Genomic DNA, 19594 nt, shown 5'->3' with positions numbered 1-19594 from the left:
CCCACAGAGGATGATGCAGGGGAAGGAAAGCATTAGGGGGCCTCTTTCGAACTGCTCAGGGGCCCAGGTGACTGTTCAGAGCGGGAACTGTGTCTGCCTGCGGACAGCTAAGCCGGCTCCTGCCCGGCCCTGCCCAGCCCCGAGCACCCAAACAAAACATTCATGTTTAAAAACGGCGTATTACTACAGAGACACCTCTAACAACTCCCACCCGGCGAGGCTCAAGGGATAGGCTCTGCACTCAGGAATTATTCTGGTGGTGCTTTGGGGACCACATGGGATGCCGGGGATTGAATCTGGGTCAGCCTCGTGCAAGGCAAATGCCCTCCCAATGTATATTGCTCCAGCACTTGTAATTCCTCTTTATAAGCCCCTAGGGCTCCGAGTGTGTGTGTGTGTGGGGGGATCGGACACGAGCAGCAGACTCTGTTCTGTGAGGGCTGGAAGGTCCCTCATATTCACACGAGGAAGCCTCAGAGACGGACCTTGGTGAGGGCGCCTGGGCCCTTGGCAAACTCCACCAGGCGGGGCGAGCCCCCCAGCGCCTTGAGCCCAATCTGACTGCTCACATGACACACGCCAGAGTGCCCATGTTCTGGGGTCCCTTGAGCAGAATACCCGGAGTGAGGGCCACTGCGAGCAGCTCAGGTGAGCACAGCCGTGGCTTCCCCCACCGGGATGCGGGCTCGGGGGCCATCGTGGCTCAGGGCGGGAGAGAAGACGTGAATGCAGCATCCACGGGGGGATGTGGGGCCCTTGGTTCCGACCCGTGTTGGGTCTGCCTGTTGGGAAGGCCCCACCCCGCCCGCGCAGGGCCAGGAGCGACCCTGGGTGTGACCGAGACAGCCCCTACCCTCAGCTGGGGTGACCAAGCCGCTTCCTCAACGCTTCCGCACTGCTGACTGGGAACAGAAGGAGCAGAGAGGCCGCTCCCAGACATGCAATGAATCGCATGGAAGGTGAACTCTGAGTCCTGTCACCACACAGGGCCGGGCAGGCCCCTGTCCTGTCACCACACAAGGGCATGCAAGCCCTTCCCTGCTCCAAGACTGGGGTGGGGAGAGACCATCGGGGGATCCCAGGAAAGTTCTGGATTCCACAGGCCGAAGCCCAGGGACGTGAGCAAACCCACGGGGAGCTGGGTGACAGCAGCCCAGAAACCAAGCGAGCCCCAGGTTCTTTCTCTTAAGGTGCTGCTGAGACCAACATGCTGAGGGGAAAGGGGGCCCGGAAATCTGGTGATGCACCTGCGTTCTCAAAAGGTCAAGTCCTGAGACCAGCAGTACCAGTACCACAAATCAACTCACATGGCCAAGAACGCAGGGAAATGCGATCGCGTCTCAAACACACCTGCACAAGCTTCCAATGGCAGAGGGCGCAGAGGGCGCAGGCAGGCACCGGGGGCGCTGGGGCCGTGCACGGGTTCAAGTTGACTCCCTGGCTTGGCACTGGGGGTCACACCAGGCAGGGCTTGGAGGACCATATGGAGTGCCAGGGAACGAACCCGGGTCTGCCAGGGGCAAGGCAAGTGCCCTACCCACCTTACTATCTCTCTGGCCCTGGTATGCCGTTTTTAGAGGACATTATCAAGCTGATGTGTTTCCCCCTTGCATCTTCCCCTTCATTTCGGTATTTATTTTCCCTTTCCCTCCCTTTCTCGCTGAGGCTGAGGGTCGCACACTCTAGGTGGTGGTTACCCACTTTGGGGGGGGGGAGATTTCCACTTGGCCTGCCAGAGCTCCAACCATGCCCACTTTTCCCTATTTCCAGTGAAAAGTACATCATAGGAAAAGCATCTGGTTGAAAACTCACATAAATCAATGCTTTTGGGTCCAGAGATTGTCTGAAGGGACTAAGCATGGAGAAACCTCACCGCACAGAAGAAAGAGCCAGAGTTCTGGCCCGGGCGCCCCTAAGAGCCAAGCTGACACTTTGAAAGAGAAATATTTCAGAAGTGCTCCCTGTCATAAAGATAGTAAACAAAACATATAAAATCATATTTGCAAACAAAAATCCATCTTTCAGAAAAAGACAACATTTAAAAAAGAAAAACTCCGGGGGGCCAGATAGGTAGTTCAGTGCGAAGGTGCTTCCCTGGCATCAAAGAGTCAAATATGGACCCCTGAGAACCCCCTAGAGTAATCCCTGAGCATCACCAGGTGAGGCCCGAAGCAAAAACCAAAGCAAAGCAAACAAATAAATATGTGCTGAAAATAACTAGTAGGAAACAGGCTGGGACGGGCGTGTGGGAGAAACAGAATTTCCCGCACACCCTGCACCCAGCCCTGAGGTCACACTGCAGAACCTCAAGAGTTTGAATGAAAAATGTAGGCAATTGTATTTCTAGAAAATGAGAATGTAAGATTAGAGGCTTCAGGTCTTGCCAAGACTCAATCAAGGGGAAAGGCAGGTCATGAAAATAAAATCCCTCACAAACCTATGTTTCTTCTGCAGGCCCGTGGGCAGCGGCTGCGCTCCTCGAAGTGGGGGCCCGGGAGAATGCGCAGAACTTCCTCGATTCTGCGCCAACCAGGCCGGGAGAGCAGCTGGGCCAGCCGCATGCTGAGGGGGGCATAGCCGAGATGTCCGTGGGGTTCTGCGGAGGGTTCGAGAGGGACACCTGGAGTCAACCAACTCCTCTCTGCCTAATGGGCCATGGGATTTTTCTTTGTGTTTTTTTGGCGTAGGCCATACCCTGCGGTGCTCAGGGCTCCCTCCTGGTGCTGCACTCAGGGATCACAACCTGGGTTGGCCGCATTAAAGGCAAATGTCCTCCACGCTGCCGTCCTGAATTTGACTTTGGGGAGGAACACAGTGTGCTCCAGCCTAGCCCGCTGAGCCCTGCCATCTCCACCCTCTACCCAATTCCCAATCTCTCTATTCTCTCCTTCTCTCTCTCCCCCCCACCTCGCCCCTACAGCTTTATGCATCAGACCTCGTGGTGCAGAGCTGACGCATGGCTCTGCCCTCACCTCTCCTGGCCCTGAGTCCTTCTGTCTCAAACCAATCTCAGAAAGCTGCTTGGTGCCCCTGTGTGCTGGAAGGTGCCAGTGCCCGGCAGCCCGTGCAGAGGGCAGGGGCGTGGCCAAACCCCAGCACCGCTGGGTCTGAACATTCAACGGTCTGCCCAGGAAAGATTCCATCTGACCCCCACAGAAGAAAAACTGTTCATCGATTTGGTGAGAAACTTCTCCTATGGAAACTTGGCCCACTGGGGGGACGGAATGTGGAGAGCTCTAAGCCCAGCCAAGCTACTCTCAGGCATTCTTCCGGGGGCGAGGCCCCAGGGCACAGCCACGCCCAAATCTCCCAAGGGTGAGAGTGACAGCACCCAGCATCACAGTGACCCCCAGTCTGAAACCCCCCTCTCTCACAGTGACTCTGAGTCCAGCAGCCCCAACTGCCCACGGTGAGTCAGTTGTGTTGGTCCCCAATCCTCTTACTTGAGGCTGGCCTTTTCGCTGACCAGAGGCTTCCTTGAGTCCTGACCAGCCTCCCCCGCCCTGAGGCCTAAGTGGACAAGGGCCCCCTCTTCCCACCCCCAGCCCCCATCTTCAAAAAGTGTCCCCCAACAAGCCCCACTCAGTCCTGGCTTCTGCAAGGGCAGCGCCTTCCCACCAGCAAGATGCCACACCACTGGGGAAATGTGTGTGTATGTCTATGTACGTGTCTGTGTGTATGTTGGTGCGCGTGCATGTGCGTGAAGGCTCGGCTCGCCTATTAGATGGTGTGCATGTGACTGCGTGTGCTCGAAGACTCGGCTCACCTGCTCATTCACATCGTCCATCCAGAGGCGCAGGGTCTTCCGGAAGGTGGGGTAGCTGTTCCTGCCCCCTGCTGGGGCCGCAGCAGCCCGGCCTTCTCCAGGTTCTGTAACGTCAGGATGTGCTCGTAGCCGTATGTCTGCAAGAGAAGTTGGGGAGCCTGCTAGATCTCCCACTTCCGAAGAGGGAGCGAACATTTTCACTCTCATTCTGATACTTTTGTTCTTGAGTCATACCCGGCAGCATGCAAGACAAGTGCCTTACCCCTTTCTAGCTCTTGGTTTGTTTTTGTTTTTTTTTCTTTTCAGGTCACACCCGGCGAAGCTCAGGGGTTACTCCTGGCTCTGCGCTCAGGAATCACTCCTGGCGGTGCTCGGGAAACCATATGGGATGCTGGGAATCGAACCAGGGTCGGCTGCGTGCAAGGCAAACGCCCTACCCGCTGTGCTATTGCTGCAGCCCCTTTCGAGCTCTTTGGACCCCACATTTTCACTTTAAAGCCAGAATGCATGGGCCCAAGGTAAGGAAGATAGATGACAGTGTACTGAAATAACTGAGTAGGAAAAGGAGGCCAAACACACCTCCTGACGTGCTATTTTCCAGATGTCTCCTTTGTTTTGTTTGCTTTTGCCCCCCACTTCCTGTGCTCAGGGGTCAGTGCTGGTGGGGCTCAGGGGACCCATATGGGTGCCGGGGATCGAGCCTAGGTGGGCCACGTGCAAGGCCAACTGCCTTTTTAAAAAATTTCGCCCTTGGCAAATGAGTCACTTAGAAACACTGACCTGGAGAATTTCTCTTTTTTGTAATAATCCAGAACCTTCTGCTTGAGCCCACTGTTGCACACCGACTGCAGGCAAATGAGCCTGAGCACCTTGATGAGTGGATGCTTCTGGGCGATGCAGTCCTCGATATAACTGTTGACCTAGAGTCATGGCAGGTTTGTGCGTGAGCGCCGGGTCTGGGCCTGCAGGCCTGGGCGTTCCCGGGCCCCTCAGAGGCCCGATCAAGGAGAGGCTGGAGATTGGCTCACGCTCCTGCCCACACTCCCTGGACAACCTAAGCTCCAGGGGCTGCGGGCGGGTGCAACTGTCCCACTTGTCAGCCACACCTGAGCAGCATCAGTAAAGTAGCAGGGACTGTGGGGAATTTGGGCGCTTGCTTGCTGCAAGTGAGAATGCGGGATTTATTGACAGGCAGACAGGAAAAGGGATCATACAACCCACGCTCTTAAATTATCCGTGATGGGCTTCAATAGTCTTGGGCTTCAGGGCTGGGTCTTGTTTCTCTGAGGACAGCAAACAGCAATGGAACACATGCACACACACACACGCAATGGAACACACACACACACACACACACATGCACGAACACACACACAATGGAACACACACACACACACACCACCCCCGGTCAACAGAAACCTATCTCTTGGCAGAATCTCTTTCCGCACATTTTGCACTGCCCTGACAGGTATTTAGGCCAGACACGGGAATCAAAGCGATTCCTTTCCTACCTCGAGTTCTGTTTGCCAATCTGGTTAACTATCGGCTAAAACGGTTTTAGTGTTCACGTACCTGATCAGTGTCTATTCCAGACATCAACTCCTGCTCCCCGGTTAACTGATCAAAGAAGTCTTCAGACGCTGAAACATAATTCACACACGAGCATCTCAGAAGTGGGAGAAATGCTCATTTCTCCCGGAGGCATGCAAAGTAGCAAGCAAGCACCAAGTTTAAGTCATCACCGGGAAGGCACCTTCCAGAACAGTGAGGCTGACGGCCTGTGCCCCAAGGTGCGCCTAGACACAGAGCCCCGGGGCCTGGGCCCTAGCAGCTCCCCCTTCAATTTCCCAAGGGCATTTTACTTTGGTTCGTTTGGGGGCCACCCCCAGTGGTGCTCAGGGATCACTCCTGGCAGGCTTCGGAGACCATATGGGACTCTGGGACCCAACCCGGGCCGGTTGTGTGCCAGGCACTGCAGTACCGCTCCAACTCCAGCTCCTTGCAACATCCGACTGAAACCAACCTCAGCAATCAGTGCCAGGTCTGGCGAAGCAGTGCTGGCGCCACCCGGAGCCTGGGAGAGCCCTGCTGCACCACCTGACCCCGCAGAACCCAACAGTCACACTCGGAACATTTCTGCGAGGACACAGCGGCTAGCACAGGGAACAAAGCACAAGTGAAATAGTAGCCGGGGCCCCCAGAAGTAGCAGGGAGCCAGTGACACACCCTGAGCCTGAGCCCGGGACAGGGCACTCACTTGTCACATCCTGGATGCGCTCGGCGATGGAGGTGTGGTTGGCCAGGGAGCCCCGCGCCGCCTGCATGTGGGGTAGCTGGGAGACGAACTGCTTGATCTCGCCCACCGTCTTGGCGTTGTGCCTTTCCTGAGGGAGGGGAGAAGGTCACGACAGTACTGGGGACAGCACTCAGGGCCACACACACACACACACACACACACACACACACACACACACACACAGGGCGTGCCCCAGTCACAGCCACAGCAGTGCTGGGAAGGTACCCAAGGCCACACACACACACACACACACACACACACACACACACTGTGCCTCAGCCCCAGCCCTGGCTGCCAAGAGTGCATTTTTAAGAGTTTGGGTCTTTGGGTTTCCCAGGGCATGTTTGAATCACGTGCAAGGCAGTGCCCCGGGCTTCCTTCTGGCCTGGAGCTCAAGGATCACTCCTGGCCTGCACCGGGACCACATGGAATGCTGGGGAGTGAACCCAGGTCAGCTGCATGCAAGGTAAGTGCCTGGCCCGTTGTGCTATCCCTCCGGCACCCCCAAATTAATTTTTAGTGTGAGAAACGGACACAAAACGAATTCGGCTATAACCAGATCCCACAGCCACACGAAAATAGAAAAGGCAGGTTGGTGGGTCCAGGGACTCCGACAGCCACTTCCTGCAGCACTGGGAGACCATGTGGACAGGGAGGGAGCCCAGGGGCCACGCAGGCCACACCTGACACTGCATGGTCCCTGCCAGGGATGTGGAGCTCAGCAAACTGCCTTGAAGCCACAAAAGCTAACGCTCGTATAGCCTGAGACCTCAACAACAGCAAATCAAGTGTAAAACGTTTCCTGGGTCCAAGCTATACAGTGGGGGAGGCGCTTGCTCAGTCCCCGGCCTCCCCACAGAACCCCGAGGCCTGCCAGGAGCCAGCCCTGAGCACTGGCAGCGGGAAGGGAGGGAACTGGACACCACGGCGAGCTCGGAGCTGGCACAGTGAATGCCCGACACTTCTTATCCATAGCTTTATAAGTCACGATGAGGAAATAAAAAATTGAGGAACAAAACCCAAGTGAGACAAAAGCAGCTTCAGAAATACAACAACCATGGGGTCAGAGTGACAGAACAGTGGCGAGGTGCTCGCCTTGCATGCGGCCAGCCTGGGTTCGATCCCCAGCATCCCATGGGGTTGCCTCAGCCCACCAGAAGTGATCCCTGAGCGCAGAGCCAGGATTTAGCCCTGAGCACCTCTGGGTGTGCCTCCCCTCAAAAACAAAATCCAAAGAAATACAAATACTGATATAGTGGAGATAACTCCTAAAAAAGATGAAATCAGGAAATCCATCCTTCAAGGGAAAAAGTGATTTTTAAAAACTTCCCCAGAGTTAAAAAATTCAGCTTCTATCATTTTACTGATTCAGGTTTCAAAAGTGACCTGAACCCAGAATAAAGAGCAGCAGGAGGGCGCGAGGCGCTAAGGAAGCTGGGGGCCGGGGACTGTGCTCTCAGTATCACCCGCCGTCCCCGCCTGCTCGGGCTGATCCCGGATTCCCTAGATGCAGGAGCTAGCGGAGATGCCGCCACCGCCAGCGGCTGGGAGGAAGGAGAGAGGGACAGGGAGTGCGGACGGTGACTGGCAAAGGACCTGACACCAGGAGAGGGCCTGGCACCACCTTTCCCCAGGCGCCCGCAGCCCGCCTGCCGCCTGGCCCCAGGCCCCAGTCACCTCAAAGGCGGCCGAGATGACCTTGGCCTTCTTGCTGAGCACGGCGCCCACGGCGTTGAAGTTGCAGTCTCGGATCTCGGCGTGGAGCTCCTCGGCTGAGTTCAGCGGCAGCTTCTTGGCCTCTGTGGGCAGGTCCTGCCCGTCACCCTGCCTCTTCGGGGCGAATTTCTCGGGCGGCAACTTTACATGACCTGCACGGGAGGGGACACCCCAAGTGAGACTCCAGAGACTTCCTGTCAGGGGAGAGCACTGGGCTTTGAGTCACTAGCTGTGCACGAGCAGAGGACGCTCACACTTTTCACGCACGGCTTCCCTGGCCTGGCCCGTGGGCCGCCTTCTGCCACTGCCAGCCCGAACCGAACTCAGGATGGGGCCACCCGAGGAAACATGCCCCCGGGCGGCCCACTGTCTGTCCTGCTGGCGCGTGCAAGTGCATGCAGTCTACACCGACATCTCAACAAGCCAAGAGGAGCCCAGGATGGGGCTGGAGTGATAGCACAGCAGGGAGGGTGTTTGCCTTGCACTGGGCAGACCCTGGTTCGATTCCCAGCATCCCATATGGCCCCCTGAGCACCGCCAGAAGTAACTCCTGAGTGCAGCGCCAGGAGTAACCCCTGTGCATTGCCAAGTGTGACCCCTGTCACTGTCCTCCCATTGTTCATCGATTTTGCTCAAGCGGGCCCAGTAACGTCTCCATTTTGAGACTTGTTACTGTGTTTGGCATATCGAACACGTCACGGGTAGCTTGCCAGGCTTTGCCGTGTGGGCAAGATACTCTCCAAAAAAGAAAAAGAAAAACAAGATCCCAGGAATCACCTCAGCATGGAAGTGTGCATGAGGGCGGAGACAGCTCCGAAGGCTTCTTTCCTTTCTTTTTCCTTTCTCTGATATTTGGGCCACACCTGTCAGTGCTCAAGGCTTATTCCTGGCTCTGTGCTCTGGGCTTATTCTTGGCAGTGACTGGGGGAACCATATGCGGTCCTGGGGACCAAACTCACCCTAACTGCTGTTCTGCCTCTAGCTCCAAATTGGTTCCTTTCAAAAAAACATCTCCAGTTTCAACACAAATCCCGACGTGTCTACATACAATCAGCTCCACTGCTGTGGGTCCAGAGAGACGGGTCATCGGGGGCAGCACACGCTCAAGTCCAGCTGTCTGTTCCTCTGAGCACTGCCCCGTGTGGGCCCTGAGAACTGTGGGGTGGAGCTGAGAATCATAAAGCAACAAGAACTCCTGCATCGGAGAATGTGGGGAGAGAAAGTGACCGACGGAAGGAAAATATTTCTCGGATGCTTTCCAAATCCTAAGTCCCTCCGAACAGCCCGGGCGCCAGCGTCTGGAGACAGCAAAAACTGGTAAAAAACAAACCGGAAACACGGGACCCGGGGCCTGAGCACATGCTGAGATACACGAGGTCGGCAAGACCTCGCATTCCAGCTCAAAGCAGAGGGGCAGCCGCTGGCCCAGGCAGCCTGCACGCAGCTCCTGCACGGGCCTGCCATCGCCCTCGGTCTAGCCACGGGCGCAGAGCTGGGGGGCTATGGGGAAGCCCAATTTCCCCTTGTTTTTCAGATTTCTCTTAACGGTTTCTTTTGGGGGGGGTTACACCCAGCGATGCATTGGAATTACTCCTGGCTCTGCACTCAGGAATTACTCCTGGCGGTGCTCAGGGGACCATATGGGATGCTGGGAATCGAACCCGGGCTGAGCCGCGTGCAAGGCAAATGCCCTACCCGCTCTGCTATCACTCCAGCCCTCTCCCTTAATTAAATGTTTGATCAGCAGGAAGTGTGTGATATGAAGAGACTGTGAGTTCCCGAAACTCCTTCCTCCCGGAGGCACCCCACGAGTCCCATCTCTCACACCTCCGCACCCCCAACCCCAGCACCTCTGCCAGATCCCCCGAGAGACTTGCAGAAGCACCAGGAGGTGGGGACCCCTCGCACAGGGTGCTCCCGTGCCAGGACAGCTCGGAGCAGGAGTCTGGGGAGGGGCTGTGTGTGTGGCATCACCCCCAGCTGCTACCAGGCACAGCCCTGGTGGCTCCAGGGCCACAGACTGGCCCCACAGAGCAGAAAATCACCGAGATCAGCCCCACGGCCCCTTGGGCACTGCTTACGACTGTCCCCACAAAAGGAAACAACTTAAGAGGTTATCCTTCGGAACAACTGGTAAAAAACAAACCGGAAACACCTTCATAATCATTAAAGAGCAGGAAAACGGGTTGTTGTGTGGAAATGCCTCCACATGTGGTCCTGCTCTGCTTCCGTGGCCGCCGTCACTGAGCCACACATTCACCACTGCAGAAACACACACACACACACACAAGCCATCGCAATCCACTCTGCAATAACAAGCTTGGCACACTGGACAGACAGCACTGTCTGGACTCGACCAGCACTCAGCGGCTGCAGGGCTCTGTGTCCCCAGAGAGACCCCATGCAGTTAGCTGCATCCCCGTCCTTCCAGACCGGGGCTCCATCCCCAGGGCTGTTTCCCCAGCCCACAACCAGGGCCACTCCTGAAGGCGCCGGAATTACCCCTCTTGAGGCCTAGGGCTCCCTGTTCTGAAGAAAAGACACAAATCAGACTGTGGGAAACTTCTCAGACTGTATCCCAGCAGGAGCTACTCCCGGCTCAGTGCTCACTGGACGAGGCAGGAGTGTGGATGGAACTGAGCGCTGGCTGTGTGCCTGGCACTAGCCCTGTGAGCTTTCCTAGTCCCCACTCAGATCTGAAATGCTACAGAATCTAACATCCGGGGCCAAACCTCCGTGACCTTGGACCCAGGCACCCCTCAGAAACGCTCTATTCCTCACGCCTCCCTGGGCGGCCCGAGCAACGGGGCTGCACACCGCATGGCCCTCTGCACAAGGCCTTCACCTCGGTTTCCCCGATGGTGACCTGGCTCGAGCTCGCTTTAACCTTGGGCTGAAAGTCAGTGCCTGACATTTTCAAGTATTCTGACTTACACACAAAGGCCGCACCTTCGAAAACAGACACTTTTGAGATTGATTTTACTCAGCTAACCTATTAGTAACTGATGTCACTTCACTTACTGTTCTGGATGCCATAAATTTCATCGATGAGTCCCTCGTATGTCAGCTGAGTCGAAAGGGGCGTTAATAAATCCACATTTCGATCAAGCAACAAGAGGTTATCAAAAACAGGAAATATGGAATTCTGGCTTCCTGCAAACTCTCTCTTCATCCTGATCATCATATTGGCCACTTGCTGGAAACAAAGTACAGAACCAGGCAGAGCCTTTTTAGCAATGGGCGGATTTTAAAATGAAGCTAAAAAAGAGTCCGGCAATCCAAAATTTAAAAATAAGACGGAAAAAAATCGAACAATAAAATAAAACAAGATAGGCCTGAGACGGTATGGTGGGTAGGATGCTTGCCTTGCAGGTGGCTGACCCAGGTTCAATTCCTGGCACCACATACGATCCCTCAAACCCTGCCAGGAGTGAGCCCCGAGCACTGCTGGGTATGGAGAGGGTGGGAGGAGGGAGAGGGCGAGAGAGGGAGGGATGGAAAAGAAAAGATAAAGAACAGAAAAGAGAAAAGGAAAGAGGGCTGGGAGACAGCAGAGGGGCCAGGGGTCACGCCTTGCACGCAGACAGCCTCAGTTTGGTGGCCCTAGCACAGAGCCAAGAGCACTGCGAGGTGGAGCCCCAATCTCCACCCACAGGAGAGAGGCCCCCCTCCCCGCCCCGGCTCACCCTGGCGCACTCGCCCTTGCCGAAGATCTGGGGGATGGTCCCGTACAGGGCCTGCAGCGTCATCAGGTCCTTGGCCGCGTGGTACAGGCTCGTCTGGTCGCTGTCCAGGTAGCACTCCTGTGGGAGAGGGCCGGGCGCCTGGGTACAGGCTCTGCGAGTCAGCAGTGAGGCCCCAAGGCAGCGCCTCTACTGGGGGTGAGCATCGCTGGGCGGGCGAGGAAAGGCTGGCCTCTGCATGCCCGCGTGACCCCACAGCAGGACACTCTGGGCTTGCAGAAGGGCAGGCAGCCTCTCCCACATACAGCAGCGAGTGTCACAGGGGACAGGAGAAGGGCAGCCACGGTCTCGGAGAAGGGCCACAAGGTCCATTTAACACACAGACAAAAAGAAACATCTTTGGCCCAGAAAGAGGGAAGAGGACGCACGCGCCCCCAGCCGGGCGGTTCAGCAGGGCTGACAGAGCACACACGGCCCCCAGCGGGGCCTCAAGATCACTCCTGCGCCTCAATCCCTTCATCCAGTAAGTGCAGAGAGCAGAGGAGGGAAACCACGCAACGTGCTTCACCTGCACTCCACCTGATGCGGAGGCACTGCTGGTGCCCATCGCGGGACTCTATTTTTTTTCTTTTTGGGTCACACCCGGCAATGCACAGGGGTTACTCCTGGCTCATGCACTCAGGAACTACTCCTAGTGGTGCTCGGGGGACCGTATGGGATGCTGGGAATCGAATCCGGGTCGGCCTCATGCAAGGCAAACGCGCTACCCGCTGTGTTCTTGCTCCCGCCCCTCATCGTGGAATCTTTGACCCTGTCTAAGGCAGCGGCCAACAGGCGTGCAACCCAAAGGCGTGAGGACAAGGGGTGCAGACTGGGGGCGGGGTTCCTAGGGAGACCTCCCAGGGAGCCCGGCCCAGAATGAGCACAGTATCCCCAAAGGTCCCATAGGATGTCTCTGCCAAGTCTGGGGTGTAGCCTCACACTTCAGTCCAAAACATCCTGGTCGGGATGTCCAAAGAGTCCTCAGAAAAGGACCAGAAATTCCGCACTGGAGCAGAGCAGAGAGGAAGATTCAGGGGAAGGAAAGCATTAGGGGGCATCTTTCGAACTGCTCAGGGGCCCAGGTGACTGTTCAGAGCTGGAACTGTGTCTGCCTGCGGACAGCTAAGATGGCTCCTGCCCGGCCCTGCCCAGCCCCGAGCACCCAAACAAAACATTCATGTTTAAAAACGGCGTATTACTACAGAGACACCTCTAACAACTCCCACCCGGCGAGGCTCAAGGGATAGGTTCTGCACTCAGGAATTATTCTGGTGGTGCTTTGGGGACCATATGGGATGCCGGGGATTGAACCTGGGTCAGCTGCGTGCAAGGCAAATGCCCTCCCAATGCATACTGCTCCAGCCCTTGTAATTCCCCTTTAAAAGCCCCTAGGGTGGTGTGTGGGTCCCTCCTGTTCTGAACCCGGGGCTCCCCAGGTGATGCTGGGGCTCTAGCCCTCTAAGCTATCTCCCTACCACCCATAATTCCGTATTAAAAAATATTTTTTAAAGTTAACCACAGGGGCCGATAGCACAGCAGGTAGGGCGTTTGCCTTGCACATGGCCTACTCGGGTGAGATTCCTCCGTCCTTCTCGGAGAGTTCGGCAAGCTACCAAGAGTATCCTGCCCACACAGCAGAGCCTGGCAAGCTCCCTGTGGTGTATTCGATGTGCCAAAAACAGTAACAACAAGTCTCAGAATAGAGACGTCACTGGTGCCCGTTCCAGCAAATCGACGAACAATGGGAGGACAGTGCTACAGTGCTAACAACAGAGGCCAGAGCGATAGTGACCAATGCCAGGCTACTAGACTGCCAGGAGTACCCTCTGAGCATCGCCAGATGTGTCACTCACACACACACACACACACACACACACACACGTTAACAACACATGTCTACCCTGCATGTTTTGCTCGGTTGTAACTGGGACTGGGGTGAACCTTTGCATTATCAGCCCAGTTCTACTCTTCTCAGTGGAATTCACAGGGCCGTTCAGCCCCCAGGGCCGTTTGCGAGGGCCCAGCGCTAAACCCACGGAGACTACATACACACATTTTTACTCAGTCCCGCCTCTCTGAGCAGCGCCGGGAGCATTGGGGCTGGGCACGGGTTCAGGCTGACTCCCTGGCTTAGCACTGGGGGTCACACCAGGCGAGGCTTGGAGGACCATATGGGGTGCCAGGGAACGAACCCGGGTCGGCCAGGGGCAAGGCAAGTGCCCTACCCACCTTACTATCTCTCTGGCCCTGGTACGCCGTTTTTAGAGGACATTATCAAGCTGATGTGTTTCCCCTTGCATCTTCCCCTTCATTCCAGTATTTATTTTCCCTTTCCCTCCCTTTCTCGCTGAGGCTGAGGGTCGCACACTCTAGGTGGTGGTTACCCACTTGGGGGCGGGGGGGGGGGGTCTCACTCGGCCTGCCAGAACTCCAGCCATGCCCAATTTTCCCTATTTCCAGTAAAAAGTACGTCATAGGAAAAGCATCTGGTTGAAAACTCACATAAATCAATGCTTTGGGGTCTACAGATTGTCTTAAGGGACTAAGCATGGAGAAACCTCACCGCACAGAAGAAAGAGCCAGAGATCTGGCCCGGGCGCCCCTAAGAGCCAAGCTGACACTTTGAAAGAGAAATATTTCAGAAGTGCTCCCTGTCATAAAGATAGTAAACAAAACATATAAAATCATATTTGCAAACAAAAATCCACCTTTCAGAAAAAGACAACATTTGAAAAAGAAAAACTCTGGGGGGCCAGATAGGTAGTTCAGTGCGAAGGTGCTTCCCTGGCATCAAAGAGTCAAATATGGACCCCTGAGAACCCCCAAGAGTAATCCCTGAGCATCACCAGGTGAGGACCCAAGCAAAAACCAAAGCAAAGCAAACAAATAAATATGTGCTGAAAATAACCAATAGGAAACAGGCTGGTTCAGGCATGTGAGAGAAACAGAATTTCCGCACACCCTGCACCCAGCCCTGAGGTCACACTGCAGAACCTTGTGAGGGACGGGCCCAAAATGGACTACCACCAGAATTAATTTAGCTTAGCTTAATAGGAACCTGCATTGCAAAATAACTTGTTTTTCAAGGAACAGGTCTAGATAGCTTTTTCAGATCGCTTTATAGGAGTCTGCACTGCAAAATAACTGGTTTTTCTGCCCCTGACCAAGGAATTCAGATACAGGCACAGGTAAAGGGTGGGGGTCAGACCAGATAACCGGATGTCTCTCACAAGACCCATGTTGCAAGACCCAGGACTGCCTTAAAAACCTGTCAGTTCCTAAGCACTGACGCAAAATGCTGATCTTTAAACTATAGGCTAAGAAGTGATGTACCCTTAATGGGATTGGTTAAGAAAGCATATGTTGTTACAAATCTATTGGTTATGAAATGCGCGGGCTTTGCTGCAACGGCCAGTGAAGGCCTATATAAGATCCCCTTTGAAGAAGTTCGGGGTCTTGCCTCACCTAACTGACCTGCGTGTCTGTGTAGGAGGCTTGACCCTGGCTAGCCAGTCTTACAATAAACCTTGCTTGCTGTTTGCAGTCTCTGGAGTCTCTGTCGTTAAAGGGAGATCACGATCCGCGCCCTAACAACCTCAAGAGTTTGAATGAAAAATGTAAGCAATTTCACTTCTAGAAAATGAAAATGTAAGATAAGAGACTTCAGGTCCTGCCAAGTCTCAATCAAGGGGAAAGGCGGGTCATGGAAACAAAATCCCTCACAAATGGCTAACTGGAAAAACGCAGTGACAGACTTGAGTATTTCTGGCTAGAGCGGCCCTGCCTTCCACTCTCGAAGCTTCCTCCACAGCCAGTCAAGTCAGGGTGGGACGGGCACAAGGACAAACATCGACCAGCAGCAGAGAAACACCAGAGATAAACACATTTAAGGACAATTGATTTTTGAGAATTCAGTAAGGGCAATCACAATTTTAAGCCAATTTGTTGAAACAGGAGCGTCTCCATACGCAAGAGGAGCAGCGGCCCGAGAGACAGCACAGGGGAAGGCGCTGGTCTTGCACGCAGCCAACCTGGGTTCTATCCCCGGCAGCACATATGGTCCCCGCGCATGGGCAGGAGTGATCCTTGAGCACAGAACCAGGAGTAAACCTTGAGCACTGCTGGGTGTGGCCCAACTCCCGTCTCTCCCCAAAAGGAAGAAACTGGCGGCTTCCAGGAATCACTGAAATGCCAGTGTCAGTGTCGCCATCACGAACGAGGCAGAAACGAGTGTCAAGTTCAAAGGGCAAACACTGAACTTACTCTGAAGGCGCCCTCCGACTCCATGGAGAGAAGGTCCCCGTCGAAGGGAAAGAGGTCCAGGCTGTACTCCTCCCTGTGGATGAAGGAGCCCAGGACGCCCAGGTCCGTCAGCCGCTGCTCACACAGCAGGCGACGCCGGGGTACAAACAAGATGTGAAAATCTCTTGTGGGGCCACGTCTGTCTTCACTGCAAGAGAAGGACCGTGCATTGGCCCGAGGCCCCAAGGCGAGGACTGCTCCCCAGGGCCCCCCCGTGCCTGACAAACAGTGGGCTGTAAAGAGACGCTTATGAGCTACCCCCCACCACTGACTCGGCCCAAGATTCTAGTTTTCTTGCTCTCTTGATTTTGATGCTTTTTGATGCAGGTATGGCGTTTGCCTTGCACACAACCGACCCGGGCTTGATTCCCAGTTCCCAGCATCCCATATGGTCCCTTGAGCACCACCGGGGGTAATTCCTGAGTACAGAGCCAGGAGTAACCCCTGTGCATTGCCGGGTATCACACAAAAAGAAAAGAAAAAAAAAACCTCTCAGGGTTATTGCAACGGACATCTGTTTCTTGCAGAGAAAACATGTTTTTATTTAATCAAGCAATGTGTTGGCTTGTCTCTAGGAAAATAAAAGGTTGCTCCACACTGTGCCCGATCTCGCGCAAATAGCCCCCATGCTTTTAAGTCCTTAGGGGCCATGTCGATTAAACGTAATGCAGACTGGGCTGGTGCACTTCCTCCACAGATGCTGCAGCATTAATTTTTAATCAGTTTCTCCTGACTTTGCTTATAAAATTTGAGCATATGGTGAAAGGAGCTAGGAAGGCTAGGAAGGAGTTAATTAACTTGCAAAATTGCTTTCTGTAAACAGTTCAGCAGCCTTGAGGTTGCAAAATTGGATTGAACCCAGTAGATGTGTAAGGTATGAGCTAGAATAAGACATAACTATTTAAGGATAGGTAGAATGTTTTGACCATCCTGGAAACTGAAACTATGTGACCAGGTCAAGAAGGTTGGGTCGAGATACTCCAAGAAAAACTGCAAGGAACCCAGCAAACCACGTATTGGCAAAACTTGTGCAAAATAACACGTATTGGCAATATGTGGTCTTTGTTCTCAAACTGTATAAAAGATTACCTGCTTCTGAGTTCGAGGCTCCCAGCCTCTGCCCGTTCTTGGGTATGCTGTGGAGCCCCAACATGCTGGTCTGAATAAAACCCCGCTTGAATTCCTGCAGGAACGTTGTCTGTCTGGTCTCTCCGTGCCTCCCAGGGCTAGGGAACTCCTGACCCCAACAATGGTATTCAGTACTTGAAAAGCTGTTTTTTTTTTTTGCTTTTTGGGTCACACCCGGTAATGCACAGGGGTTACTCCTGGCTCTGTGCTCAGGAATTACCCCTGGCAGTGCTCAGGGGACCATAGGGGATGCTGGGAATCAAACCCGGATTGGCTGCATGCAAGGCAAACACCTATCCGCTGTGCTATTGCTCCAGCCCTAGCTGCTTTTCTTTTTATAACGAAATTTGGGTCCTTCTACTGAGACAGGACGCAGCTTTCTACTGTCCTGAGAGAAGGGGTTTATGTGGTTAGCCCTGCCTCCCCAACCCCCAATACACAAAATTTCCCATTCTCTATTTACAGTTTTTGGGCCACCCCGGCAGGTGCTCAGGGATAACTCCTGGCTATGCACTCAGAAGTCACTCCCGGGAGACTTGGGGACCGCACTGGGTTCCGAGGATCTATCCTTGGCTGACTGCAGAGTATCCTGCTCCTGACCCCCCATTCTCTTCCGACACACTCTCACATCTGTCCAAAGATCCACTTCCTAAAGCGCTGGCAAGCAAAGGTGTCCTGATGAGCACTCAAACCACTAGAGGAATGATTCCGTATGGACCCAGCATCAGCTCTGAGATACCTAAGCACATTTTCAGCCATTATATCCATCAGTTCTAGCCGGGGTCTGACGAAAAAATTGATATTCTTGACATCGGCTGCTGGCAAGAGGCTTCCTTTGAGTGTGAACATTTTCTCCACCTCATGTTCCTAGGAAAGCACACATACAAAAGGTGAACAGAACCCCTAAAACTTACCAGCCGACCCAAACTTGCGCATCACTGCAGGCAGCCAACCTGGGTTGGACTGCTGGCGTCCCACACCATCCCCAAACACCACCAAGAGTCAATCGTGAGTGCAGAGCCAGGGGTATGCCTGAGCACTGCCAAAGGTGGCCCAAACAAAACAGACCAACAACAAAAACTCAGGTGTTGTAACACTCCCGCTCCAAAGCACAGTATACTTTAGTGTAGAGTCAGAGAGTGCAGGGGTTAAGGTACATGCCTGACACATGACTGCCAACTTCGCCCCCTGGCACCACAAGGGTCTCTAGCATTGCCATGTGCATCCCTGGAGAGGCCACTGGAGTGGCCTGGGATATTGCTGCCACCACAGCACCAAGCATCATCGAACTGCTAAGAATCACCACCAGGAGGTGCCCTGGGGCAGTGCTCAGGAGACCCGGGGCCAGGGAGAAAGTAGAGCGGGGAAGGTGCTGGCTTTGCATTCAGCTGACCCGGGGTTCTATCCCCAGCACCCCATACTGTCCACTGAGCACTGCCAGGAGTGATCCTGAGTGCAAAGCCAGGAGTAAGTCCTGAGCACTGCCTGGCACGAGCCTCCAAATAAAATTCAAAACCACTTTAGTATAAAAATTTAGATTCCCCAAAGCCAGGTGTATAAATTCAGGCTGAAGTAACCAATCCTGTGTCTGAAAAACTTTGAGCCACATTAAGTAACAATCAGAAGACATGCTGATCCGTCGAGAAGAGGGGGGAGCACACCCACCCTTGAAAGGTCCACTGAAGGCTCCGATGCTGCCCGAGCCCCTGAGCTGCCTGTGCCCATGTAGCCGAGCCAATGCGGTGCCCGCAGCTCTCCTTGAGATGGGGACTTTTGTGCTTTCCTGTCTAATCTTGGGATGTGTGTAGGGGCTCTCTCTGCCTTTGCAGAAGCCCGCGGTCTCTCTTGAAATGTTTCTCTCTCCGCTCGTCCTCTTCCTAAAAGTCACCAAATAAAAGGTTTTTTCCTTCAAATAAATAAACAAAAGGTCCACAGAAGATAAAACATTTACCACTCATACAAGCGTCAGTGATTCTAAAATCCAGACAGCTCTGCACACCAGTTACTCCAGAAGTGGAACATCACATTACTCTTGCTAGAGTCCAGAATGACAGTTTCAAAAAAAAAAAATAACCAAAACCCTTTTACCTTTAGAAGTGAGCACTGTGCAAGCAAGCTAAACGGTCCTGTGAGATGCTCATCCCAAACTACTGCCTGCGGGAGGGAGAAGCATCCCGTTATTTGAGTGAAAGGAATTTCAATAACGGCCAGCAGCAAACAACAGTCATTTGCAAACTCCGGACAAACAAAGCTTGCAGTGAGCAACAGCTGACACACTCATATTCCGGGGCCTGAAGAAAAACAGCATCAGGGCAAGGGGCGCGACTGGCCACGGAAGCAATCACTGTCCTCCACAAAGAGTGTGTCTGCAGGGTCCTGGGGTCAGACTGGGGTCATGGACCCCCGGGTGAACTGCCAAGGAGACCGTGGAGGAGCAGGCAGCTGGGAAAGTGGCTCCAGGGTCGCAGGCGGCGACACCCGCACGCGGGACAGCGGGGAGGGCCTGGACGCGGGGCTGCGCTCGGCCTGCCAGATGGACGCGAGTCGCCCCGTTTCCCTCCCAGGGCCGGGCCGCAGGGCGGGAGCGCAACGCCCCCTCGCTCGGGCTGCACTGGGGGCGCCCCGGCTCCAGAGGCCGCCGCCCGCCCGGCCCTCCCCTCG

The 19594-nt window shown here is 54.5% G+C and overlaps 1 pseudogene; it reads right to left on the bottom strand.

Moving 5' to 3' along the window:
• Positions 1–473: 473 nt before the first annotated feature.
• LOC130017108 (vacuolar protein sorting-associated protein 33A-like) lies at positions 474–19081 on the bottom strand (annotated as a pseudogene).
• Between the last annotated feature and the right edge of the window lie 513 nt (positions 19082–19594).

This window comes from Sorex fumeus, unplaced genomic scaffold, assembly GCF_029834395.1.
Source record: "Sorex fumeus unplaced genomic scaffold, SorFum_2.1 ptg000177l, whole genome shotgun sequence".
In the NCBI taxonomy this organism is placed as follows: Eukaryota; Metazoa; Chordata; class Mammalia; order Eulipotyphla; family Soricidae; genus Sorex; species Sorex fumeus.
Note: the sequence above shows the minus strand (reverse complement) of the source record. Positions and strands in the feature narration are given on the sequence as shown.